The sequence below is a fragment of the Lathamus discolor genome, chromosome 6 (assembly GCF_037157495.1).
Source record: "Lathamus discolor isolate bLatDis1 chromosome 6, bLatDis1.hap1, whole genome shotgun sequence".
NCBI classification, from domain to species: Eukaryota; Metazoa; Chordata; class Aves; order Psittaciformes; family Psittacidae; genus Lathamus; species Lathamus discolor.
The window spans coordinates 24,901,580-24,928,927 of record NC_088889.1 but is presented as its reverse complement, the minus strand read 5'-3'; the positions used below and the strand labels follow the sequence as shown (position 1 = coordinate 24,928,927).

At 48.4% G+C, this 27,348-nt stretch overlaps 3 long non-coding RNA genes across 3 annotated transcripts; all 3 read left to right on the top strand.

The window, feature by feature from the left end:
• Positions 1–357: 357 nt before the first annotated feature.
• LOC136017200 (uncharacterized) lies at positions 358–2,635 on the top strand. Its single transcript, XR_010613859.1, has 3 exons — positions 358–443; positions 1,109–1,529; positions 1,630–2,635. It is a non-coding gene; the product is annotated as an uncharacterized LOC136017200 (long non-coding RNA).
• An 8,688-nt stretch (positions 2,636–11,323) lies between these two features.
• LOC136017156 (uncharacterized) lies at positions 11,324–26,741 on the top strand. Its single transcript, XR_010613844.1, has 3 exons — positions 11,324–11,433; positions 24,444–24,559; positions 24,707–26,741. It is a non-coding gene; the product is annotated as an uncharacterized LOC136017156 (long non-coding RNA).
• LOC136017157 (uncharacterized) lies at positions 12,141–13,175 on the top strand. Its single transcript, XR_010613845.1, has 2 exons — positions 12,141–12,254; positions 13,033–13,175. It is a non-coding gene; the product is annotated as an uncharacterized LOC136017157 (long non-coding RNA).
• Positions 26,742–27,348: the final 607 nt, after the last annotated feature.

Sequence of the window (27,348 nt, the reverse complement as noted above, 5' to 3'; positions counted from 1 at the left end):
ATTTTTCCGGAAGCCGGTAGGAAAACGGGTAACACAAGCAGGAGGAAAGGTCTGTGCATGGCGAGTTGCAGCCCCAGGGCCTGGAAATGCATACAATAATGAAACTTTGAAGAGTTATAGTGCACGCTAAGAAGTATTGCAGGAGACAGACAAAATACTCGGAGTCCCCTCTTCACATCTGCCAAACTCTAGCCCCGCTCTTTTGCCCCCAAACCAGGGATGACAGAAAAGGAAGTGCCTGAGTGCCAGTCTGCAGCCAGGTGTTTCAGCTTAAACTACTGAGGAAAGTGGGTCTGGGCTAATGTATCAGTGAAGTGTGATAAAAGGTGGAGGTCTTGGAGTAGTGCTTGTGTTTAGGAAAGGTAATGCTGTTGGGTTCTTCTAAGTAGTGTCAGAATCTGAGATTCCCTTATGCTTGTGATTGGGCTTAGACCACAAGTAATGTAAGTTTTCATATCAGTTTTTCCTGGAAACCTTGCTGCTGTCTCCGAGGCACAACTATTCCTGTTGACGGGCTGCTCTTGCAATTCATGTGCTCCGTGAAGCAGAAAGGAAAACATTTTGGCCAGGGTTCAAGTACCTTTGTCTGTTGTCCGGGATAAGTGCCTGACAAGAGTTCAAGGTTTTTGCTTGTATAGGATAAAAGCAGCTTTTCTTAAGTGGCTGCTGGTATTGCTGGACTCCCTGAAGGTGCTGCTCTGGTGCTTCCAGTGTCTGGGCTGGACTTCGTGAGTAAGAGGAGGTTTGCTGTGTGGTCTATAGTTTGTCCTGCATCAGAGGTGAGCTTCCAGGGTTTCAGTCTCTGGCATGCAAGAGCACGGGATGGTAGCCCATTGAAGTGATCCTTGGAAGCAAGCCAAGGGTGGTTTTAGCACCATTGCTAGGATTCAGAGTTGGCAGCCTGTGGAGATGAAAAGGCAAGCTTTGCTGCTGCCATTTCCAGCTTTTTGTCACAGGACTGGCTCTCTGATGATATGCTTATGCTCTCACAGACTAAGTGTTTCTGAGGGCTGGGGTTTTTAGCAGGAGTGTAAGGATGGTGGAGCATGGAAAGGAGAGTTCAGAGCAGTGGGATGCAGCATTCAGGCTTGCTTTTGGAATTCCACAGGGCTGAACCAGACACCAGGAGCTGAACTCCTTGTGTTGAGAATGGAGCTGCATCCACTCTGCTCTGCTGCCTTCCAGCCCTGCTCTCCCAGGGCTTCCCCAGCTCTGTCTGCCTGACGCCGTGGGTAACTTCCCAAAGCTGGATCCTCAACTGCCTTCATGTCTGCAGAGGGCTGTTAGTCATTTCCCACTTATAAACAAACGTTTTGGAGACACTGGAGAAGCTGGGCCACCAAGGGGACAAAGCTCCATTGCTTTTAAAGTACCACATTCATCACTGAGTTTTATTGTGCAGCGGTTCAGGCACTGATGAATTGAAGCCACCCTCTGCTTGTGGTACAGGGAACAGAAAATGCGCTTCTCATGCAGGCCACTTTCTAAATCTTCAGTTTGGTTTCCATCCTAAAGGTGTTGCAGATAAGGTGGGTTTGTTAGGAACATTTATGGTTTTATTTTACTATTTAGCAAAAGACTTTTCATTTGCTTATTTGTTTTAAACTTATTTTTCCCCTCTTTTTGCAGGAAGGCCTGGGTTTGCTTTGTCGTTTTTCCACTGATGAGCCCATACTGTTTCGACACCTTTCCTTCTTCCTTATATCCAGAGGTCCCCCTCGTTTTCTCTTAGAACACTTGCATTGGTAGGGCAACAGGGATCTGAGGTGTAGTTGTCACTGCAAACTGAAGGCAAACAATTCAAACCAGTCCTTGCAAAAGGAGGAATCTGCTCACCTATGTTTAACTGCTCTCTGGCTCTGGCACTTCTCCAACCTTCATTTCCACTTGTGTGATCTGCCTGTAGGTGTGGGCACACACGTTCCTCTTGCTAACCCAGGCAGGGCATCAGGTTCCTGACATGGTTCTTGAAAATCTGATGTGAGCGGGGACATGCACGGCTTGGGGGTGAATGACTGCCAGGTCTCCCGGAGCATTAGAGCAGCAGTGCTGGAAACAGCCCCAGAGAACACCGGTGTTGCCAATGATCAGCCAGCCCCCTCCTTCAAGAGCTCCTTGGAAGAAAATGTTTGTGAGGCTTAAAGGGGAAAATTGCTCCTGGCACCCAGAGCAGCAGCCTGGGGCAGCACTGAGCTCAACTCCCGTTGGAGCTGCTGGGGGTTCACTTCAAAGCTCAGTGTGTGTTAAGAGGTTTCTGAACAGGGACAGCTACTCGATGCTGGAGCAGAGTGTGTTGCTCTGGTGTGTAAACCTTGCAGGTTCCCTCTAGCTTACTGCACTTGCTTAGGAGCTGGAAAACAACATTTTCTGCTGGACTTCCCCCCTGATGACAGCCTGGCTCTGCGTCCATGAAGAGGATTCAGGTGTTCGATTTGGGTATCTCCAGTGACATTGATCAGGCTCAAAAATCATGCCATCTGAGACAGAAAAAAATAGTAATTTTAGCTATCTTGCCCCAAATATCAAATTATTTCTCTTTGTTGCTTTTAAAAATTATTTTATTTGCATTTTTAGGGCTCTTTTTCCTAAGCTGTTTAAAACTAGGAAAACCAGAAGCTTGCTGTAATTAAACTGGGACCACAGCGGTTGCCTCTCTGCAGAAGGTGACTCGCTGTGCCTGTACCAGCTTGCCTGGCTGCAGCAGGGAGTGGATCAGCAGCCAAAGGTTACCCCCTGCAGTACATCCACAGCTACTGCAGGTGTAACGCGAGCTGGATCTCATTTATCGGCGTTGATTTTCATGTTAAAAAGAAGAAAAAAGGGGTCAGGGAAAAAAAAAAAAAAAAAAAAGAAGTAGCTTATTTCGCTAAAATCCCGAGTCAGTTCTAGCCACCTGAGCAAACACAGGTGGCTTGTCAGTGGCATGAAGGTATCAGCAGTTACCGGCACCTTTCTTTGTGGGACACAACTGGGAGACGTGTTAGGCCAAGGATTGTGGTATAACGACTAAGTCCACAGGTCAGCTCCAGGCACAGTTTTGTCCTTCACCCATGACCAAGCTAAAAGTTTACGTGGTTCAAGGGACTTCTGAGAAAATCCATGGGGAAACATGCTGGGGGATGCTGAGCTACGCCACAGCCCAAGGACAGGCCTAAAAATCAAACTGGTGGAGGCGGTGGGGTTTTTTGGGGAGGCATTTCATTGGTTTTCTGTTCTTGTAATATTCCCACCTCCAGCTGCACCCAGGACAGAGGCACCTTCGTGTAATCCAGAGCAGCAGCTCTTGCTCTCTCAAGGACATGGGTGCCAGCATGTCCTGATGCCATTTGGACTTGCTGTTGCTGCAGACTTGCCAAATTTGAGCAAATTCAGCTGAATGTATTACACAGAGGTCACAGCTGGAGTGTCCTTTCCAGCTTTACCTGGTTACATCCTTTTCCAAAGGAAACTGAGCTCCTGAAGAATGTCCTGGCCTTGTGCATCACTAAGGTCTGCCTGTGTTGTGCATCATCTAAACCAAGGTCTGCTGCTGGGGTGGCATTTACCCCAGTATATAGAACCAACCAGGTTGGAAAAGACCTTTAAGATCATCAAGCCCAAGCATTACTCCAACACTGCCAAGGCCACCATTAACTCATGGCACTGAGGGCCTCATCTACATGGTGTGTGAACACTTCCAGGGATGGTGATTCCATAATAAGGGAATTTCAGGGTGGGAAAGAGATTAAGACAAACAGCGTTCACAGATACGTGCTGTCTCTACCACAAAGCTCCTGAGCTACCTGCTCATCCAAGATTTTTTTACAGAGCAGCCATTAATATGGACCTGCACCGTTTTAGGGATGCAGAAGGGCTTGGCCAGAAGTTGGCAGGGGTTCATGGAGCAGTTGGGGTGCTTTGTCCCCCTCTAACATACACATACAGACCCCTTCAGCTCTTAGCTGGCTGCTGGCACAGGCCTCAGTGTGGCACAGCCTGTGTTTTCTCATGTGAAATTCAATAAATTCAGCATTTTCAGGACTTCGGCATAATCAGGGTTTTCAATCTTCTCCTTCATTGCCTTCTAATATACCCTCCTAACAATTAACTCTGTGTTTTGGGAGAACGCCAAATGCAGGGTAAAAGACTTCGTTTTTCTTTCCCATAATTAAATGTCGTGTTTGCTGCTGTCTCTCCCACTTGATCAAGTGTCCGTGCATGGTCTGAAATGCTGGTGAATTAGCATAAGGTCTGTCAGGATTTGACCAATATTCTCCCTCCTTGTGCATCTGTGCGGCTCACAAAGAGCAGCGTTGTCCGGCTGTGGGGCCCTGGACATGGGCCGTTCCCCTGGCCTTTCACAGCGGTACAGGCACAGGCTGGGGGAGTGCTGTGATTCTCTGTGCCCACCTCCCCTCGCTTGAAACAGCCGTGCCTGGGGATGCAGCCCGCGGCCCCCTGCGTGGCATTGCGGCTGCGCCTGGTCTGCTCCTGCAGGAAACTGCCTGGATGTCAAAGGAAACAGCTTTTTACTGCAGTTCTGCAAGAACCGATTGCGAAAGCTCTCCATCCGTGCTGCAGGCTAATTGTGGCAGCCAGCTGGTGAAAGAGCCCTTTTCTAAATTACATTTGAAGGCACATTGGAGAAACATTCCCCAGGCTGGACTCTGGCAACACCTACAGCACTGCAGATGATTGCAAAAAATTATCGCAGGGGGTCCTGGTTATGGGCTGGGAGGTGCGATGAGTATGATAACTTTCTGCCAGTTCAGGATGAGCTGGAGGTGAGCTGGCGGCTGAGGTCCTCACCACAAGAGAAGGACTGTGGTTACCCCGGCTGGCAGCCGTGTCCCGGAGAGTGGTTCATCCTCGCTCAGAGCATTTGCCCAAAAAGCGTTTCCTGAAGCTAGTGCCCCTGTTGCCCCTGTTGCCATCTCCCTGGGTTCCTCTGTACCACCAAACTCCACATAGAAGGTGCTGGCAAGTACCTGGGTGGTATGACATTTCTGATCAGCTTTTTGGCACAGCCCCAGCTCCCAACAGGAATGTGTCCCTATCTCCATTACACCCTGCAGTACTTAGCCCTGTTCTTTACCCTCCAAAATGTTCCTGGAGCCTTCTCCCCCACTGTCCTCATTCATCTGCTTGGTTCTTAATTTTTCATAAGTCAACTTCTCTTTGATTGCCAAGTTCATAAATAGTCTTTCTGGTATGGATGACCTGTCTTTCTGATGAGTCCCTATAAGTCAGGAGAAGACTAATGGTGAGGGGAACAGGGCTGGCAGATAAACCTGGGATGTATGTGGCTGTGAGTCCCAAGCCCTCCTTGCCTGGAGGTACCTCTGCTCTTTGAGGAGGGACTTTACTGGGTGGGATCTCCAGCCACTGTTGTTTCCCCACCTCCTCCCACATCCCTCTCTATGTCCTCTGGATAAACAGCCACAAAAAGGGAGTCTTTGTTTCCAGCAGCTTTGGGGAATGGCTCGTGGTGGTACAGATAACCCTGCCTGCAAGCAAGCAGAAAGGCTGCAGTACAACCGGGTGGGTACACAATGAATTATTCACCAGCTGTTTCCTCTCCTTTCAAGAGTTTGCTGTAAAACCAGGGCCATAAGTGGTGCATGTGAGATGCGTAATCACCCACACAGAAGGAGTTTGAGCTTGCAAGGGTGCTTGCTGGGTATGCAGTCCAGCCTGGTCACGGGGACCTGGTTTGTGTCTGGACTTCCATGGTGTTTAACATCTGGTGGCCCATGAATGTGTTTTCTTTGCGCTCTGAATGCCTGCTGAAGACCTGAAAACCTGATTTTCAGAAGTGCCAGGTGCCCACGGCTTTGAGAGACGTTAGTAAGAATGATGCCTTGAAAATGCAGAGAGAGTCACGGTGCCTCAAGCCCCGATGACTCGGGTTTTGGGGCTTTCTGCTTGAGCCCCTGTGATTGATGGCTGTTTGCAGCCTCTCCTTTGCATGCCCCAGTCCCTAAGGCAGGGATAGTGACAGGCCTACACTCCTTGGGCTGTAGTTAGAGTAGATGCTCTCATGTCGCTGGAGCACTGGGCTGCACTGGCAAGGTGCTCTGGAGAAAAGCCCATGACAAGAAAACACAGGTCCTGAGCCCACTGTGAAAAATGATGTTGAGCTCAGGCTAAGCAAGCACTGCCCATTCTAAGGGCTCTGTGCTTTCATTTCTGCCTTTGGCTGAAAACCGTTGGCTAAGATGTAAATAAAAAGCATTTCTGGTTTGGTTTTTTGTTTTTTTCTTCAACCTGGCTATTCCAATTGCCATGAAAAATGCGTCCAGGGTTTTTCTATAACCTCCTACAAGCTCTCAGTGTTAGCCTCCACTCCCCAGGGCCCATAAAGTAAATGGGCAGGAACACTATAAAAATGAACGAAATCCCCAAACAGCCAGTTCGCGTTCTGAGTGTCTCATTATTAAGCACTAAAAAAAAATTCCTCTGCTTACATAATATGTGATTGTTTATGAACCTGTAACTCATTTAGGGTATTTGAAACAGCCTTATAGTAGAATGACCTTTTAGAAATGGGGCTTTACAGTGGGACACAGATGCCTGCACTAAAGGGCAAGAACAGAGCAGGTGTGAAATATTTTATACATTTTAACATATTCAGAAAAGTTTTACCTAGAAAATGGGTAGGTTTCTAAGAAAATAAAGGTAAAATTGTTCGTTTATTTCATGTGTTTGGCTTTAAATAATAAGAATATTTGCCCGCTAGGCACAGTGCTTTGAGAATGTGGCACCTGAGGCCAAATCCTACCTGATCCTCTGGTCCTGTTGGATGTGGGCGGTGGGAAGAGCTTTCCACCCTCCCGGTTTGCATGCTGACAAGGACTAGGTGTGAAGTTGAGACTGGTCCAGCCATTCCCCAGCCCCAGCCAGGTCCTATTCTAAAAAGAGCAAAGTTAAGTTCTAGATTCTCCTTCATCACTGGTGCCATTCTGCTCCCAGGTGTACCTTTGTCATTAAACCAGAGGGTGGCTCCAGGCTTTCCTGCAGTCTGGAAAGAGGGGAAAAGGGAGCCTGTCTGCCAAGGGAAGGTGGAAACAGCTGAGTTGGTAAGAGGAAGTTGGCCGTGCTCAGGCTCTGGCATCCATGCCCCCTGCAAGTGCGTTGGGGGGGGGGGGTAAAATGTTTCTGCCTCTTAAGTGGAGACTGAGCTGGCCCCAAAGCTGGGCTGAGCTTGTGCTGCTGCTGCTGACGGGGGGTGCGCTATGACAACCTACATGATTACGTTCCCAGCAGTGGGTACAGCAAAGTGTTGCCAGATGATGACACTTCGCACAGTCCCAGGGATGTTTTTAGATTCATCTATTAATAACTCCCTACGTTTTAATTTCTAGGAACATAAATACGTATCCCCAAATGCTCCCGATCGTCACAGCCCTCATCAGGCTGGCAGTTGGTAAATCAGCAACTGATTTAAATTCTGTCCAAGGTGAAGCTTTGCGATTGATTAGCATGGCCAGAGCCATCCTCACCTCATTTCTATGGCAAAATCCTGGGTGCATGTGCTCATTAGAGTGACAGGCTGGGAATAAAGCTCAGGAGAAAAGCTGTAGGAGCTGGGCCAGTGCTGGAGTAGGCTGGCATAACTTCAACTGATTTGAATGTGAATTGTGCCCATTTAGGCCAGGCCTGGAATTTGCCCCTGGCATGGGCTGGCTCTCTGCAGCTTCACTAAACCTGGTCGTTTATGCCCCAAAATGCTGTTGGTGGGAAAAGAGCTGAGAAAAAGCAGATCGTGGTGGCAGCCTGAGCTGTGGTTTTGTCTATGAAAAACTGACTAATAACTACGGGCAATTCTTTTCTCTTTTGCTCTAACTTAGATTTTAACTTTTGTTAAGAGTTAGTTAATGAGTGCATACAAATGTGTGTGCATGGGATGCAAACACATAAACTCCCACTCATGAACACACACTCTGCTGGCTGATTATAGTAGAAGTGTTTTGTTTCTTGATTTAAGCTGCCTCCAGATTTAGTACCTTTGGAGCTGGTATTTGTTATGCTGCACACACGTCTGCCGAGATGTTCAGTGCAAAGGTCGGGTTTGATCTGGTTGCTGCCAGCTTCTTGGACGATTTGGGATCTAGGCTTTGTCACACAGTCAGTCCTGTCTCTGACCCCAAAAGTCTCTTTGGGCTCTGGAATACCTGATCTTCTGCTTTTGAGGTACATGGATATGCTGGTAGGGTCCTCCCAGACTGGAGATCGGCATTTCCACTTCCCCAAGGGTCACTTTGTAGTATCTTTTAGCTGCTGGGTGACTATATTACAATGTTCAACCTAATGGCAGCATGAGAAGCACATCACCAACCTCCCTGGTGGGAACACACGTGAGCAACTACACAAGACCAAATACAGTGAAATGCCGATCAAGAATATATTTGCAGGTGACAAGTTATATTTGCTGAGGCAAGAGCATCCCCAGTCCCTCTGTGGCTGGCAGGACCGCATCCCTGTGCTCAGCACTGCCTCTCCATCCTCTGGCAACTTGAAAATCACCCAGGGTGAGCTGAGCTGCTGCCTCCCTTCCAACTCAGCATGGATCTGCCAGCCTGAAATATCACCCTGAGTCATTATCTGTGAGAAATGCAGCTCTTCCTGGGATCAAAGACATCAACCAGCATTGAAAAAGACTTACCAGAGCTTTGATTCTGCCCCCGCTGCTCGGGGCAGGACAGCCACCCCCAGGAGCGACAAAAAGCCATACCCTCAACTATCCTATGCTTTGCTCCAGAAGAAAATGGCATTTCTGGGCAACCCCCTGGCCAGTTTTAAAAGTATTAATAGCTTAAAGTCCCACATCTGGACTAAGGTAAAACAAACCACTGTTTGGGAAGCCTGTATTCTACTCGCTCACTTCAAAATTATTTTAGGACAAAGAGCCGCGGCATTTGCAGTCCGGTGTGACACTCTTTGCATGTATTAATTTGGTCTCATTGCTGAGGAGGCTTTCTGGAGAAAGGAATAGTGGGAAGAGAGACAATGTACAGAAAGCAGAGAAGGAAACTGGAAAGTGAAGGTCTTTTCCCCCTGCAGCGTTAGAACCAGCGTTCTGCCTGGAAATGGTCTTCACCAGCGGTGAAATGTCTTTGTCTGGATCTCTGTGGCTGAGCACAGAACGAGAGAGAAGAGCAGTTTTAGCCCCAAAAATGTAGAAATAGGAGTGTGAAATTATGCTTTCCTGCTGCAAAATGTGGCAGCCACATCACCTTATGTGGAGGCACCCAAAAGCCTTCTGCAGTGAAGAGCAAAGTGTGGCTGTAGTGATCCAACTGCTTATTGAGCTGGTGAAGGCCTGAAATCAACTGATTTGGTAACAGCATGTTTGCGTCTTGTAATCCTGTGTTAGTCCTTAAAATGCTAAATCAGGAGTGAAATCAAGATTTTTCTCACTGGATTTAGTTCAGCCTTTCCAATTGGGATAACACAGTGGAATGACACATTCATGGGAGTTGTTATATTTCATCCAATTTGATTTCCTAGTTTGTCTTGAATAGCTGAGGACTTTCCAATAAAACAGGTTTTAGCTCTGCAGGCTGCTCAGAGCAGGTCATATTAATGAACCATGGATAATGTTACATAGAGCGTCTCAGAAATGAGAGGGTGTACCTCAAACCCAGCCTGCAAGCCCCTGGGCTATAGAACATCAGACTACCTATTCTAGAACTGTTTTTCCCAAGCAGGATAGAGGCTGTATGAAACAATCTAGGGGCTAAGAAACTCCATTAAAGAACCAGTGCAAGCCTCAGGGCAGAATGTGCACTGCGCTGAACTGGGTGGCACTGGTTTGGAGGCTACTGGTACACAGGGAACAGTGGGAGATGATGTTTCCTAATGCTCAATCCCCATGTGTAAAGGCTGTCACAGGATGCATGACTCATACTTACTGGGCCTTCAACTGTTTTTGTTAATGTTGCTGTCCCAAATGGCCTGGGAAAGGCCAACAGGACTGATCCCATGGTGGGCAGCCCATACACAGCCACAGCAGGACTGGAGGGAGGTTGTTCCGAGGGGAGGGCAGCAGGCTCAGGGGCCACATCCACCCTTGCCTCCCTGACTTGGTCAGGGAGGCACCCTTTTCCTGAGGTGGGAGAAAGGCATGTGTGCACTGGGAGAACTTTTTTTGGGAATCCTTTGCCACTGGGGAAATTCCCCTGGGTTCTGCCAGCCAGCTGTAGGACAGATAGCCTAGGTAGCAAATGAAGGCTTCCCAGCCCTTCCTTAGCATGGTCAGATGGAGGCATCCTGTGCGCAGTGTTGTGAAATCGGATCTGGGTTTTTGCTGTGACACGGTTCTCATTTTACCTGCCTGTTTCTTACCCACCAGGAGCTCAAGGAGCCAGCTGTGTCTTACGTTAAGCCCTTGCTGGTGTTTTCACAGCTTTTAGTTGCAGATCTGTGTGCACAGATGGCTAACAGCTTCCAAGACCCCCTCCATGCATGCTGTCTTCTCTGTACCTTGTGAAACAGAGGTATGAGCAGAAAAGGAAATCAAGCAAGTGACAGTGACGACAGAGTCCATCACAAACTGAATGAACCAGCAAACCCCGTTTTCATTTATTTACATTCACAAACCAAATCTTCAGTGTTGAAGTTTTCTTGCTCAGTTCCCATCGGGTGTTCAAACACACACAATACCTTGCAAATACAGATTTCCACCTCGTGTGTAAAAGCAGCGAGATGAATAGTTTTAGCACAGCTGACTCTTGTAATGGTTTCAAATATTCAAAGATCCCTTTAGAGCCCCAGGTCCTTGTTCCTGGTATTAGAATGGGACCTTGGCTGTCATTTGATTTTAAATTCTAATCCAGCTCTCAAATTCTAGCCTATGATTTTGCCCTAGAAGGACTTAGGAAAATGAAGAAATGAAAAGACACTCTCAGACGCATTGTTGGTAAGATCACTGATGATTTTTATGTTAGGTAATTGGAGCCCAGTGTTATCTTTAAGTGCTGTAATCACAGTTGATAATGCCAAAAATAGGCTGCTCAAGATAAGGTCCATTTTAAACAAATAGTACGTAAGAAGCTGACCAATACTAAAACCTCTTGGGAAAAAACCCAACAAACAGTAATACAGATTAAAATAGTTGGGGTTTGTGTGCAACCCTGCACGACTTCTGCCTGGTTCCACAGGATGCTGCACAGCACAGACTCAGAGCACCTCACTTGCCTCCAACTCCTTCTACACCACCAATGCCCAAATACTCACATAAACCACCTGGGCTGCTAAACCCCCCACCCAGTGTGTGGTTAAAGCTTTCATTTAAACATAAACCCCACCCCAGTAACCTACAGCTCCTACAGACTGGTCTTTAGGTGATTGCTGTTCGCTATTCATGCTAGATACAAGGGCACCTAGAAGCCGGGGAGTCTTGTTTGGGAATCCCAGAGAGGACCTGCTGCTTTGGGCCATTGCTCTTCGCTGGTATGTTCAGTAGTGGTGCAGCAGTCCTGGGGTTGGGGCTGGAGGGAAGCTAGTTTTAATAACCTTTCTGATGGGGGCTGAGCAGTGTCTGTGGGGAGCCTTCCTCTGCCTTGGAAGATGAAGGTGGGCTCTTGCCTCCCTGGAGGGTGGAAGACCTGCTTGGGGGCTAAGGATGCTTGTGTGTGTTTTGGAAGGTAGAGAAGGGGAGTGTGTGCAATATTCCAGGGTTGGAGATCTCTGCGTGCCTTAATGGTGTTCAGCGTGAGCTGCTCCCTGACAGGAAAACCTGCCCATCTAAGTTATTCAGAGCTAGGACCCAAGGAGCAGGTAGGTCCTGGGGAGCAGTTTGTAGTGTGAGGCTGGAGGAAGGTATGTCTGCAGTCAGCTGCCTTCAGGGGACGTCTCCCAAAGGTCCCCTGTGATAACCAGCAAGTGCTTTCAGGAACTGGTGATGTATGCGGGAGCAATAACCACTGCACTGGCTTGGAGTCTTCTTGTCCAAAGTAATTATTTCTCTCAGGGAAGTATTATCTCACTGTGTTGGATGTATCAGTTTTAGGCTGATTTGTGGCTGGGTCTGGCCCTTCCAGCAGTGGCTGGACATTAACAGCTGAAGGCTTAACAGTGATATGCTTAGTGTAATGAGATCAATTATTTTAAATGCCTGATTAAGAGCCCTAGGGACTGGAATCCTCCCTGTCCCAGGGGCATCAGCAGGCACCCTGGCACGGGTGGGTTTCCCCTCCTCCAGCAGCTGCCAGTGTTGTACACCTCGCTCCTGTGTCCAGCCCTGTGTCCAGCCTGCTCTTTAGTGTAAAAAGGTATTTTGTTCTGTTCCTATCACCCTTTGCTCCTGGTTCTGGTTGCATCAGTGACTCTTCTGATGTGGGTTTCTGCACTTTGAGCTGGATGGCCATCACTGAGTTGCTTCATCCTGGCTGGGAAACAGGCTGTATATGAGGGTGCTTCTAATGTGGGTCTCTGGGATGCAGACCTTAGCATCTGAGCAGCTGGGCTTGCATGAGCAGTGGTGCTACAAAGCACATATGCATTGCAAAATTAGCCTTGCATGTAGCTGTGCTGCGTGTGGTATGTCTCGATGCTGGGAAGGAGCTCAGAGCAATGTAGGAAGGAAATATTTAAGCTTGCTGATAAAGTATATTCTACTAAATGTCTTCATCTATGTATTCAAACTGTACCAGAGGCTCAGGCCAGAAATTTAGAAGCAAATTCAATCTGAATATCAAACTACTGATTCCCTGGAGGGAAATTTTCTCAACTTGTCTGGTTCTCCAAGGAGACAGTATGCCCAAAGAACTAATTTTGTAACTAATGATCAGATGAAATAAGGTTTTATCGATGGTTTAGAGGACCTAACTTGACACTAGTTGAATGTATATGGAATTTGTCTTTAGTAATAAATGAGAGAAGTGTCTGAAACTCCTTCACTGAATGCGCATTTCTTCACTGAAAATGAACTTGTACCTAAGACCACTTTTCCTCCCAATCTGTGTGGTGGGTAAAAGGTGATTATGCCCTCTGTAACCTGTATTGAAGAAGACACTCTACCTTTCTATAGCGTTTGCCTTTTATTTGTAGACCTTTTACAGAAGGAAGTTGTCATGATGTGAGCAAGAGACAGAGAAGTTGCCAGCTACTTCTGGGAAAGCGGATGGCTAAGGGCTAACAGGAAGGCAACTGCTTGATTCCAAATTTAGATTAAATGTCCCAAACAGCATAAATCTGCTGAATTCCTTCTCTGTCTATTCAGGCCTCTTAAAAATCTTGCACCTGGGACGCTGTGTCTCAGGGTATCTGAAGGTAAATTTGCACTAGCAGAATGGCTGAACAGATCAGGGATTATTCATCCTTTATTATTGGCATGTATTGGAAGATACACTAAGTTTTTGATGTGCTCTGCACTGGGCAGTGGAGGAACACAGAGAGCCCAGCAGCTTTGGGCTGGCGTGATCGAAGAAGCTGGGGAGAGAGGGCTGGGGAAGGAGGGGGTGCTGCTGCGGAGAGGTTAGTGCTGTTCCTCCCGTAGCTGGACTTTCCTGCCTCCCTCCTTGCTTGCAGGTGTAGATGTGCTGGTCCAGCAGTATGGACCATTGTTGTGAATGCAATGGACCAGTCATGTACATGGCTGTCCCCAGAGGGGCACAGCATCTATCAAGGCTCAATAGTGAATGAGGAACCTGAGGGTCAAACTCCTTTGCTTTTCCTTCACTCTTTGGCAATGGGATGCAAAAATGGGATGCAAAAATGGGATGGGTCTAAGAAGGAGAAAAATAACTGTTACAGCTGAACCCAGGACAGCCAGCCAGAGGACTGACATTCAGTTCCCAGCATGGCAAGGGAGCCATCAGAAGTGGAGAGATGCTTGAAATGAGCCACTGCCATGTGGGTGTTTGGCTGAAGACTGGGGTCAGGGCTTAGGTAGGTGTGAGAAAGGAATGAAACTGGAAAAAGTGTGGAAAAGAGAAGGATATGACTAATGGGCCTGTGTCTAAGGGGCATGTCAAGCGTGCAGTGGAGTCCAACAGTATATCCTCACCAAGGATGGGTGATCAGTTGCATCCTTCTGCCTAGCAGAAGGGGATTGTGCATTTCAGTCCAGTGTCCTGCACAACATCTGCTCCCCTTTGAAATAAAAAGATTGGTTAGGATTGATTGATTAGTAAGGCATACTAGAGATAGTTGCAGGAAGGTATTACGAATAAGCTATGTGTTGGCTGAATGAAGATTGTTTATCCTTGTGGACCATGCAGGCATCACAGGTACTCAGGAGAAGTTATGGAAATGCTGATTGTTAGCAAAGCAGGGAATGCTGAGGAAAACTGAGTGGTTTTGCCTCCACAGTTACTCTCTTAGCACAGACAGCAGGGCTGTTACCCACTGACCCAGGCCTGAAGGACTGAGTCTTGGTTTTGATGCTGTTCTGGGTGTGACCAGCAAGAGCTGGGTGCACCTCTGGTGGCAGGACATTACCTGTATGGGTTTGATACCTGAGCCATGGTTGTAAGGAGCACAGAAAGAAACAACCCAAAATGCAGCTATGGACACCATGTGCCTGACCTTCATTGAGTGTTGGTGGCATAGGGACACCTGAAACTCCTGCATGGAGGGATGTTGGCTAACTGTAAGGGTGTGAACCTTCCTGGGTGAGGTAGATCAAAAGAGAGACTTTTACTGCCCTCTGCATGTGCGTCCCTGGCTCTGTGTCCTGCTGCGGTGCAGTGACCTGCCCTGTTTGCTGGCCAGGTGCCTCTGGCTGGGAGACATGAGGACCTACATCCCCTATAAGGATGCCCTTATAGGGGGGAAGGGGTGAGTGCCCATGAGGGGCACCAGCCCTGTGAGCCAGTCAGCATCTGAGCCCGGATGAGCTTCCCTTCAGTAAACGCTTGCGCTGGATGACTGTGGTGAAGTCATGTGTGGCAGCCGTCCAGCCCCACAAACCACAAAGCAACAGAAACTTTAAAACAGAAGTTAAGGGGAGGCCTGCAAAAGGCCCATGTGCTCCGGTTGGCTCCAAGGCTAAGTGGACAATGCCCTGACCCAATGTGGCCCTGAGCTCCTGGTGTGGCTGGTGACATCCTAGGGTGGGTGAAACCTGCTAGGGAGCTCAGGGTGAGCCTGGTCTGTGCTGACCAGTAAGGTAAAAATAGCCATGTTTCTCTTTAGCTATTTTTAGGTGGAGGAGTAACATGAAAGCCCAATTTTCCTCTCATGTGTGCTGTTTTCCACCAAGTCCTGGCAAGAGTCTGGCTTGTGCCAGTACAGTGGAAGGGCTGCCTCAGTGTTGGCCTGACCTCCTCTGCCAAAACCCTCAGTTATTGCAGCAAGCATACCAGGTCTTTCACTGGTCCTCCCTTACGCGATTTGGAGTCAGTTGCCAAAGCAATCCTTGGGAAGGTGGGCAGCTTTTGTAGTGGCTGCTGATGCCTCTTTGTGGCTCTCCTTGAAGCTTTTCCTGGGGCTTTGCCCTGCTGGAGCTGGATTCAGGGATTCACCCTGCATCCACTTCTGTGGAAAGGAGCTGCTCCAGCCACCCCTGAGCTTTGGGGGGTGCTTGTGGCTGAGGGCCTTGGGCATAGGGTGTCCTGTTTATCAGTGACAAGGCCAGCAGCTCCCATCTCTGCTGCACATTTGTCAGAAGTGATGGGCTGCTGTCCTGATAGTTCACAGGTCCTGCAAGATGCTTTGAAATCTTCTTGCGATTGGGTACATTTTCTCATCAGAAGTCAGTGCAGGAGCGATGCCATCAGGCTGCTGGGAGGCCGGAGCAGCTTGCAGGAATCACTTTGTTACTAACCTGCCACTTTGGTTGAACAGTTGTAATGTTTCCTTCTCAGAAACATCTGAGTTTTAGAGGCTGGTAACTGCCCACTTAAATCCCTCCCTTCCAAGAGGAGAGGCATTTCTTGTTGTTTATGCATAATGCAGCAGACTGCGGATAACACAAGCTTCACCCTGGGTGCAGAGGGAAACCAGATGGGATGTAAAAGGCCCTGGCCTTGTCTTATGGATGGCTGTAAACTGCTCACCGGCTCTGTAAAGCCTGCTTTGCTTTTCACGGGGCAGAGCAGCACGGGGTGGGGGCAGGCGCTTGGCTCTGGTATTTCCTATTCCATGGCCAGCAGCCCCCTGTGCTGCGGGGCTTTGGCACATCCCACAGCTCAGCGCCGGGTGCTGGGGCTGCTGTCTCTTGGGTCTTGTCTTCAGAGAGCGGCCCCCCACGCACGGGAGGAGCTTGGTTGGGGCTGCTCTGCTGGGTTTGGGGTTTCTGATCAATTTCCCCAGTCATTGTCACTGCCGCATGATGGCTTCTTGTAAATTCAGCTCCACTAGAGGGCAATGTGATCTGGCGCGGGGAAGGGAGCCAGCCGGCGAGACAAGGAGTGGCACGATGGGCACGTATGGAGGTGGTGGGGCTGGGCACTGGCCTGTATGGGGCTGGGCAAAGGGCTCTGCTCAGCCCAGTGCTGGGGTGAGAGAACCTCCCGTCCTGCTGCTGACCCACCCGAGGAGAGGCTCGCTGGGTGGTGCAGAGACAGGGAAGGACTGGACAATCGATAAATGTCACTGAAAAGTGTGTGTGTGGGAAGCCTGGGGTAGCACTGAGTCCTTCTGAAATGGCAAGGCAAACGGATGGGGGGGGATGGATGACGTGCACAAGTATGTGTTCCTGCTGCGAGCAGAGGAGCCTGCTCGGGACGCGGCCTCTTTTCTGGAGATGTCAAGGATAATGGCTCTGCTTTCAGCACTGTCCAGTGTGGCAGGAGGTGATAGCATCTGCTATCTGCTCTCTTGTCCTTCCCCAGGGCGGGGAGAAGGTGGGTGTAGGGGGCACTTTGTTATCATAGGGCTTGGGGGTTTTATTTTACTTGATATATTCAATATAAGAGAAGGTCAGCTTCCTTTCCTGATCTGTGTAAGGTTTGTTATCACAGGGCTCGGCTTTGACAATGCCTGCGATGCAGTGTGGCTTTCCCTGGGGGTCCAGATAACCGTGAATAGAGTTTCATTGTGGGGTTTTTTTCTTTCTGCCTTTTAAGGGTGTGGAGGTTAGCTGGTGATCTGCGCTTTGTTATGCAGGATCAGGAACAACCAAGCCTGCAGGAATGGGCCCAGAGGGCAATGGAAGCAGGGTGGTGCTTCAGGCATATGACCAGACCAACTGTGGGGTGGAGACTTGGGGGTGTTAGGGCTGGCTGGACAGGGAAGCGAGGGTGGGGTGGTGCCTTCATCGAACTAAAGCTCCAGGCTTTGCCAACAGTGAGGGCAGACTCGGAAGGCGGCTGTGGCAGCTGTGTGATGTGGCTACCAAGAGCATACACCTTCAAATACGGCTTGCTGGCTGTAAGCTGATCACTCCAGTGCCCCTTCCTCTGCAGAGGGTCTTCTTCTAGGGCAAAACACTGTCCTAAATGCTTCCTGTTCCAACTGCTATGGTGGTCCCAGCCAGGGCTAAGGGCTCCCCGTAGAAGTGGTGACACCACAGCAGCTGTCTGCCTGGAGGGAAATTGCACCCGTTAAATTCCATGTGGAGCCTGCTGCAAGGTGGCACATCAATAAAAAAACAGATAAAGAATTACTGATTTTGACGTTTTCTCACAGGAAAGCTGACCTTGGGAGATGCTAAAATGCAGCTGTACTGGGGAGTTACCTAATGAAGCATGACTTCAGTTATTCTAGGCTTTCTTCAGCTTTTGGTAGGTGGTCTTCACTGCATTAACACTGTAGTAGCTCTCCTCTGCTTTCCTCCTGGCCAGGACCTTGGGCACAGGCATGTGGGACTTGGTGACACCTTCCAGGAGGCTGGCAAGAAAGCGCAGCTCATTCCAGTTCAATACTTGTCCATTTGTTTTTCTCCTGTGGTTTATTTTTCTTTAATTTTACCGGCTCCAAATTTGGCAATGCAGAATTTTCCACTTTGACACAGCTTGGGAGCTTCTGACAGACAGGATTATTTAAGACTTACAGCTGGAAGAAGTAATTAAGGTTCCACTGAAAATGCAACCTCTCAAGCTAAGGCAAAAGTGCTAAATTTCATCCTAGTTTATGATTTTGGGTTTAGCTTTGTAGATATGTGACACTTTACTGCTGACTGTGGAAATAGGGTGCTTGAATCCTGCTTTTTGTTCCATGAAGAAGCTCACAAACGCACAAAAAGCCCCTGAAAACACATTTCCCTCCCTTCACAAGCCAAAGCCTATAGCAGGTGTCTGCCAGTGGCAAGGAGGCAGTATTCTTTTCTTAGCTGCTAAGGATTGGTATTAGAGGTGCTGGGCAGGGCAGAACAGTCCTCAGCTCCGAATCCGTAGGGAAAGGGTAAGCGGAGGAACACGGCAGCAGAAGGTGCAGTGAGTGCCCTCCATGGCTCTGTGGTTGTTGGGTGCTCAAAGCCTTTGTGGCAGAGGAAGCCACCCCAGCGGGTGATGTTTCAGTGGGTTCTGTGTGTAAGATATATTGGTGGCAAGTGATGGGTGTGCAGGTAGGTGCTCAAGGGGATGGACAAGGAGCAAATTGGTTTCCTTTCCAGGAGCCTGGTCCAGGCTGGGTTTGCACCAGCCATGTGAGGAGCTGGAGGTGATGCAAAGAATCAGATTCACTATGGTAAACCTGATCCTTTCCCAGAGCACATTTCTACCTCCAGCCTTGGTTCCATGCTCTCCCATTCCTACTTCCATGGGGCTGCCAGTGTAGCGTGGGGAGCATTTGGATATCTGTCCTCCACAGCAACCCCCTGGGGCAGACCTGTCCCCAAGGGCCACAGGGCTATGTTAGCAGCCCAGGTGGGCTCACGCTGTCAGAGGGCATGAGGGGTTGGCAGCACATGGAGCTGCGGTAACCCTCCGGTTACAAACATGCCCAGCTCCTTTGTATCGCAGCAGAGAGGAGAGGAGAAAGCCACCAACCAGGCTGAGAGGAGCTTTATCTAAGCTGGTGTGGAGGATTCATTCCCTGTCTAGGCTCAAGAGGGGATACCCACTTCCTCAGTGTTCCCCTCATGAACCAGGATGCAGCCTGTCAGGATTTAGAAGTTTGATCTTAAAGGCCTGCTTTTGTGCTCAGCACCTGCCATTGCCTCCTGTTGGAATGGGAAGTGTTGGTTGTGAGTTGATGGCGGTGACTTTAACTCCACATATCTGTCCTGTTTCTCTACTCCAAATGGAGTAGCTGTGCTCAGCACCTGGCACAGTGCAGCAGAGAGCAAGTATTCTAAAAGCTTCAGGAAATGCACATTGCTTCTAGCCCTGAGACCCTCCCAGACAATACCTGCTCCAGGTCAGCTGTGGCTCTCCAAGCCCTAAATGTGCTACCAGCCGCTTGCCCGATGTTGGCCATAGGGATGGGAAGCTGCACCTTGCCTGCATCTCCCCAAAAGCAATTTCCATGCCGGGGGGGAGTTTATGGCTGGCTCAGGAGGAGGGTTTGTAAAACTAACACTACAGCTGCCTGAAAATATGCCCAAATGGAAACGTGCCCAAATTTCTTAAAAATCAATGAAGCACAAAAGTAGTGTGAAATCTTTAGAAAATCAGATGATCAGGGTTTTGTCACAGAACAGCACTTCACAGATTGATTGATTGATTTTTTTTGTCTCATCATCTCTCCTTTTTCCTGGGAAGAGTGGCCAAAAAACCTGCTGATGCTCAACGGAAAAAACCTAAAAGCAACCCTTCTTGAATGAAGACTTTATATATATATATATATATGTATATATGTATGTATGTATGTATGTGTAATTGCAGGGACAAACCTTGATTTGTTTTCTGGAAAAACTTTACCTCATTAGGTTGCTTGGATTAATCACTGCTGCTAAGAGGAAGAGCTGCTGGTCTTGTTCCTATTGCTTACTCTTAAGCCAGTACTGCATCTCCAGAATATGTGCTGTTAATCCTGTGTGAAGCCAGTCACTAACTTAAAATTCTCCCTTTTTAGCTGGCCATGGCTGTTGCTGCCGTTTATCAACAAGCATAGTTAAAATGTGCTGCTGCCTTTAGCTTTGTGCCATGATGCAGATTTATGCAACTTCAGCATCAGGAACTGGATGAGAGGAGAACCATGAGCTTGGTTTACTGGTGCACTGAATACTTGCTCCTGGGTCATTGCTGTCATATCCCTCTTGTTGCAGACCTGTGATGCAGCACAAGCTCCCACTACATGTCCAAATGGGCTTAAAACGTTCTGACATGTAAACTGTATCAGCTAGCTTGATGCAAGATCAGATAGGGTTTGTCAGGGCTGCTCCGGCTGCTCGGTTCATTGGAGATTACCCATCTTCCCACAGCTGGCATGGCCCTGGCACGTAGCACCCAGCTAAGGACAGTGCTTGGGGTAATCCAGTCTCCCTGTGCATGTACCTCACCAGGACCAATTTTGCACTTCAGTAACTTGGTTGTGTACAGGTAAAGCCAAGGCCTGAGATGGACATACTCATTCTACCCTGCAGCGGGTGAATACTGGTGACGGAACAACGTTTTAGACAAGTAGGGACACAGACCCCAGGGAACTGCCTATGTGCTCAGGTAACCCACCCCTGGCAAATCTCTGGTGTGGCATGGACCACTGGTACTTGGACCCATCGGCTCCTCATGGGTTGAGGAAGGGCTGTGACGAGCTGGGACAAATTCTCTAAACCCTCTATGCAACCTTGTGCTTGCAGCAGTGCGGGTCTGCTAGGTCTGTTCTCAGCAAAACTATGCTTTGGGTGTCACTCCAGTGGAGCTGACCATGTGTTCACATGTCTCAACACCCAGTTCCAAGGTTACCTCCTGTAAAAGGTGTATCTGCTATCCCCTATAGCCTTTATGGGCAACCTGGAAAGAGACAAAGTCTGGGTATTACAGACAGCATTGGCCAAAAACCAAATGCCTGTGTCTGCCTCCTGCACCTTCAGGTGGATCACATGTATGAGCAGCACTACTGGAGAACTCCTGATTGGCAAGTAAGTGATGTCTCAATGTTTTCAAAGTTTAAAAAATGATTCTTAAAAGAAAGCTGATTGTTTAGGTGACTGCTGTGGTGCCAGAAAGTTACCTTCCCATGTCTGGCATAGTCATGCTCTAGCCCAGTAGTGGGGTTTTAGTTGCTCTGATAGCACAGACAAAAAATGATGATCAGGAGGAAAAAATGACAGTGATGTCGAAACAAAATACACCAAGCTGGACCAGTTTTCTTTGCAAGCATTTTGTTTTATGACAGTCGCAGAAATTTTTGCCTGGGGATCCTGGGCTGGGACAAATACCCCTGGGACAAGAAGCTCAAGGGCATTTTTGGGAGGGGAAACTTTCTTCCAGCCCAGCTTTAGCAAAAGCACACACAAGTGCAGGAGTACAAAACAAAGACCCTCTGACTTCTCCCTCCATCTCCTCTCCCAGCAATGGGCTGGGTTCCTCAGGAGCTGCAAGCCCTCCTCTCCTCCCTTGATTAAAGCCATCTCAGGTACCACATTTTGGCATCTAAATTACAGAATTAGCTGGTGACCTGGGATATTTGGAGACTTGGGAACTTGCACCAGGATGCAGAGCAAGACTCTGTAAGTTCCACTGCTGTTGTCACGTATGTCCTTGAGGGCAAGCGGCATGAACAGCAGCTCTGACATGAAATGCTCCCACGTGGCTCTGTTCCCCTCTGCAGGGACAGAGGCAGTTGGGGTGCTTGTAATTACGGTAGCTCCTCACTGATGCAGAGACATGCATGTAGCATGGTGCTGGGTTATATTTCTGAGTGAGGGTGCTTTCACGTGGGTTGCCAGAGCCCATATAGACCTCTGGAAGTGCTGAGTGGCTCTTTATCCCAACAGGCTATTAAAGGCAGGAAAAGGGGAAAAGGCCAGGATGGGAAGGGTAGAAAGTTATGGAAAGGAAGCGAGGGGAAAGGGAAGCAGAGATGATGTTTGCTGAGGGCCTAATTAGCACAACTGAAAAAATGATGATAGGGTGGAGAGAGGCTGGAAAGGAAGGGAATGCTGTGGGTATGGAGAGACCAGCTGGTGGAGAGAAACCAGAAGCAGGAGAGAAGCAGGGATGGGGAAATGGGTGGTGGGAGGGAGAGGGGGAGTGCAGAAGGATTAGTTGTTTTGAGAGACTTCTTCAGCAGAAGAAAATTAGTGTTAAGGCAAATGGAAACGTGTGGAAAGTAGAGATGAACTGAGTGAGGAAAATCTGTGCTTCAATATTTCTTCTGTCTTGGGAGAGGAGAAAGTGGTTTCAGGATAGCTGTGCACTTGATTACACTGAGAGGAAAACCTGGACAGTCAAAGCAAGAAAAAGAGGACCAAAGTACATAAGGAACAAAAAAAGAGCAAAGGAGCAGAAGCAAATTGTAGAAACATTTATGTCAGAGAGACTGCAATTGGATTTTCTTTTCCCTGCTAAGCAGAGTAAAAGTGAGTTCAGTTCCCCTTCTCTCTCTGGAGCAACCCTGAGGCAACGGTTCTGCTGTTTCTCTGTTGGCCGTGCTGCTGTTGGGTTACATCTGTGCTGTGCACATGTGAGCACAGCTTGAATGTGGAGATGTTTTTCATTCCCAGGCCTTCCCTCGGGGCTTCCCCTGCAGTGCTGGGAATGGGCACTGGCTGTGCCTGGGTCTGCAGCCCTGACACCAGGCACAGGGCTCGGAAAGCTGCATGGTGGTGGTGCTCTCACCTGTCAGCTGCATCCCAAGGAAGCTAAACCTCTGCAGCAGCATCCCCTGCTCCATCTCCTAGCTGCGTGCCAGGGGAGAGCTCATTTTAATTACTGAGCAATAAACTTTCTCACATCCCCTTTGCAGCCATTGCTATTGAGCTGTGCTGCAGTGCTCAGGAGCTCAGGATGCTGAGCTCCTGGGTGCACCTGTGAGACCCAGACCACACAGCTGGTAAAGAAACTCGAGCCAGGGAGAAGTCCAAACCACTGTGTCCATGGTGACCCTTTGGATGTGGCTGTGGTGCAACCATCTCTGCCACTGGGCAGAGATAAGACCAGGGCTGGTCTTTCCTGTTTCTTGGTTTCTTTTTGCAATACCCACCCTCTATAATTCTGGTTACACGGGTGTAACCATGTATAGGGGCCTCAGTTGCTGTTCTTCCTCAGCTTGCACAGCAATACTGCTGTGCTGCCTATAAGCTACAGGCAGAGGAAGCTCAGATCTGATTCAAGAAAAAGTTGTTGCCTGGGCAGAACAGGCTCTGCCCACACCTGATGCCTGGGCACATGCAAAATAGCACTGGTAGCCTGGAAACTGGATTGTAGGAATATTTTGGGGGGTATGTGTTTCAGGTTTTGTAGGTTTGGGGTGTCTTTGTAACTTCATTTTATATATGTGAACTTCTGATAGACCTAGTGAAAATGTTTAACAGCTTCCACAACGCTTAAAACAACCCCTTCACCTTTTCCTTTACCGTAATAGGTTCTTTGGTAAAATAGAATGAGAGCTATCCATTTAGTCTATTGAAAGTGCTCATGGAAAAGGTCTTTCTGTGAAGTATAAACAGTTTTCCATTGTAATGTACTTCTGGATAGTTTTTGGTTTGGTGTGAGGCTTGTACTCAGCAGAGAGGAAAAAAATGTCTGTTAAGCAGAAGTCACAATCAAAATAATGACACCATAATACAGCCCCAAATCCTGCTCCTTGCCACCACCCAAGCAGTCATGCTGGACCAGATGCAACCTGGAGTGAAGTGCCATTCCTGCAGAAATCTCTAAATCAGCTGCAGCCGTGTTGTAAACCAGGTGTTGTAAACCAGGAGTGAGTCCAAAAAGGCCGTCAGCATCACCCTTCTGCACTTGTCCTTCAGAGGGTGTTTTTGAAAATGGGGAAGCATGCTATGAGCTGGGAAGGCAGGGATACGAGTACTCTGTGGTCCTGCGTACGCCAGTACCCCGGGCAGGACTCTGGCAGCCAAGGAGGATTTGCTCCCTGTACTGTTGCAGCTAGCCTCCAGCAAAGGGATGCTGTTTTGCTGCCCTTGGTGCTTGCCCTTGATGCAAAATGTTTGTGCAAATTTGATTTTTCCGTTGATGGGGAAAGGAAAAATCCAGGAGTGGGCAAAGCAGAAAGCAAAGTGAATCCTGCCTGAGGACACAAGTGATGGTGATGGCCATGGGTGTTATGAGAAAATCCTTCTGACATGAGCATCTCTGCTGTAATATAACTGTGCTTCAGGCAGGGCACAGTCTGATTCTGGCAACAGATAAAGGCTAAGTGAAACTTTACTTGTTTGTTTTTCTTAGCTTTACAGCTCATAACTGGAGTGGTTGGGTTTCTTCCACAACAAATGCAAAAAATTCAATGACAATTAAATGGCTGAAAGCTGAAGAAAACTAAAGCTGAATGGTCTCTTGCTTTTCTAAAAGTTTCAAACAACACTTTGTTTCAGACTTTTTTAGATTTTTATTTAATTTCAATTAAAAGCCTTAATGCTGTGGTCAGTATCAAACCAGGTATTTTATTTCACATCAAATGGAAGTGCTGTAGTAATAATAGTCTTATTAATAGCCATTTTCATGATACAGAGAAAGGGACATGCAGAGGCCAGAGAACTTCTTTGGAAGGGGAGAGTCTCTGGGTACCCTGGCACCAGCAGCAAGAACACAAGTGCATGCGGTGGTCTGTCCCACTCATTAACAGGGTAAGATCATACAGTCACTCCCCTTAGAGACAGTGTGATCCTTCTGGGATGGGATAAGGGAACTACAGTCCCTCCTTTTGTGCCTTTAACAGCAGTTCAAGACTCTGGATCACACTGTTCCCCTCCCTTCTCTCCTTCCAATTACAGGAGGCCAAAGTGAATTTTGCTTGGTGGAAGAATAACCCCAACCCCAAAACTGCAGAAAAATACCAAACTCCCTCTGCCAGCCAAATTAGGTATTGTTTTTTGGTTTGTTTTTTTTAATAGGGTGTCATTTTGAGGAAGGCAAACATCATGAGAGAGTGATCACTGAGAGGGCTGTGCTTGATATGTGATAAATTGAAACTATACTGGGTTGGGTGATTTGACTGTTTTAGCAGCCAGCAGGCAGATGCAGAGGGGTGAAGGATTTTGGGATGTACACATAGCCAGCCCTGCTGCCCGTAAAGACCAAGCCTGTGATCAGAGTGATGAGTCAGCGAGTCCCCGACCTGTGCTCCCCAAGGCAGGAGCCACCAGCAGTGGTCTTGCCCTCAGCTCTGCCTGTTGGCTTCACATTTAATATTTGTTTCCTGTGTTGTGGTGGATGGGTTCGCAAGCAATGCTTCCTGTCAGACATCAGTCGTGGGCTGCAGAGCGAGCTGGATCAATAGTCTTGCTGCTCTGATGTCCTTTTGATTCGCACAGTGTCTCAGCGGACAGATCCTGGTGTTGTACCAGTTGTCCTTGGCTGGAGGTATCCGACTGAGTCAGGCTTGGCCTGTCTTGGAAGTTTTCCTATAACATCCCATTATTTGCAACTTCTACTTTGTGTCAGACACAGACAATAGACTTGGTGGTGGTGTTCTGCCAGGGGAGAACAGCTATAGATATCTCCCCCATGCAAATCTGTGCAGCCAAGCAAAGAGCACAGCCACTTGAAGGGTGTCCGTGTCCTCTTCCGGGTGCCCAAAGACCTCTCTGGGTACTTTTTGTTAGGAATCACTGTAACTAAACCACACTTGCTTCACTCTTCCCCTCCATCTTGAGAATGAAAAGGATTTGTAAACGCCAAATCACATTTCTGCACATTATGGGTTTGAACTGCAAGGTTGCACTTTGGTTGTTCTCTGTGTTTTCCTGGTACCATGATGTTTGTGGGGAGCTCAGTTATCAGATGTGTTTGAGAGATGAGACCTGAGATGAAAAACCACCCAGCACTGCAAAACATGAAGGAGCTGCAGAAATTACCTGCCCGAGCCCAGCTGCCCATGGAAGCTGGGGCAGAGCCCACCGCCTTGTTGCAGCAGTGTCAACGCTGCCCTTGGCCCAGATTCGAGTCAGGAGAGCACTTCCCAGTCCTTTGTAACTAAAGGCTGAAGGATTATGTTCAGCCTTTGACTATCCAGTTCCCTTTCTCCGCTCCTTAAGGCAGCATTGCCCTGAGTGAAACCTGCTGGGGGTGACTCAGCCCTGTTTCTTTGCTCTGGCTCTGAGAACTGGTGGTTGACAGCCTCCTGCCTCAGACTGCTGGTCAAGCAGCATCCCTCCCGAACTATGGATGAATAAAAATGGATATATAGACTGTTCCTGGCCCTATGGAGGGTGTGTGAGGAGGAACCACTGCAGCACTTTTTTTTGTTACCTCTGTGAACATGCGTGGCCACAGGCCAGTATGACAGGACAAAGACTGTTCATTTTGATCAAAAGTGTTCTTAAAAGCGAGAAAAACCTTGGCACTGACTTGAAGTGCAGAGCACTTTGCATCTCAGTTTGCCACTGAGGCCAACTTTGATACCAGCTGGCCCCCATAGTAGAAGGGTGCCCAGGCTTCCCACCTCTGGTAAAGCTGTGACCCACAGCAGGGCAGATGTTGGGAGCCACCAGCCCCACTGCTGCACAGCTTCTTCCTGCTGCCAGAATGTGCTGGTATGTCCTGATGATCCTGTCTGTTAAAAATGCTTGATGTAATGGAGGAAAAATGCTGTATTTATCTTTTACTCATCTTAACTCAATCTGAAGAAAAGGCTCCCGTTGCTTGGGGAGGATGTTGTCCTGAAAGGTTAATGATAGAGGATGTTTATATGGGAACAGAGTTTCCCAAGGAGGGAGCTGGGCAAAGGAGACTGTGCCTCCAGTTGTCATTTTAATTTCCTGTTTTTAAATAATTGGCCTCAGCCTTTTAGTGGGAATACAGTAGGAGAAGCTGTGTTGGATGTGGTGCTTCACTATCAGGGCAATGTGAAGAGAACAAACTGGTGCCTCTGACCACACTCATGGAGGCCCCCATGCTCAGAAGCCCAGCATCTGTCATGGATTGGGTGGTCTCGTTTCTGGAAAATGCCAGAGGGCCCCTTCAGTTTAACAAAGGGGCAAGGGTATCAGCAATGTGAGAGACTTGTTCCACTTTTAATGCCGCTGGATGTGCCCCATAAGAGCTATAGAGCAGTTGATGTGGTTACCCACTGGGCTCCTGGACCTTATTCCCTGCTCACACCCATGCAGCAGTTGCACCCAGCCCCGTAGCAGCACCCAAGCCACTTATGGGTCTCCAGTTGTGTTATGTCAACCTGCTAGCTGGGAATTTGGATGGATAAAGGGCATGCTGGCCATCTTGCTGGAGATAAAGGCTGACAGAGATAATAAGAGATAAGGGCTGGAGATAATGCTACAGATGCTTAGCCAAATTTATGCATCAGCACATCCTCCTTCCCCATCCTGAAAGACTGAGAATTTGCTCCACGGCTCTTCTGCAGAAAGCACTGTGGAGAGGTGGGGACCTAGACAACTTGGGGCACAATTCACTACAT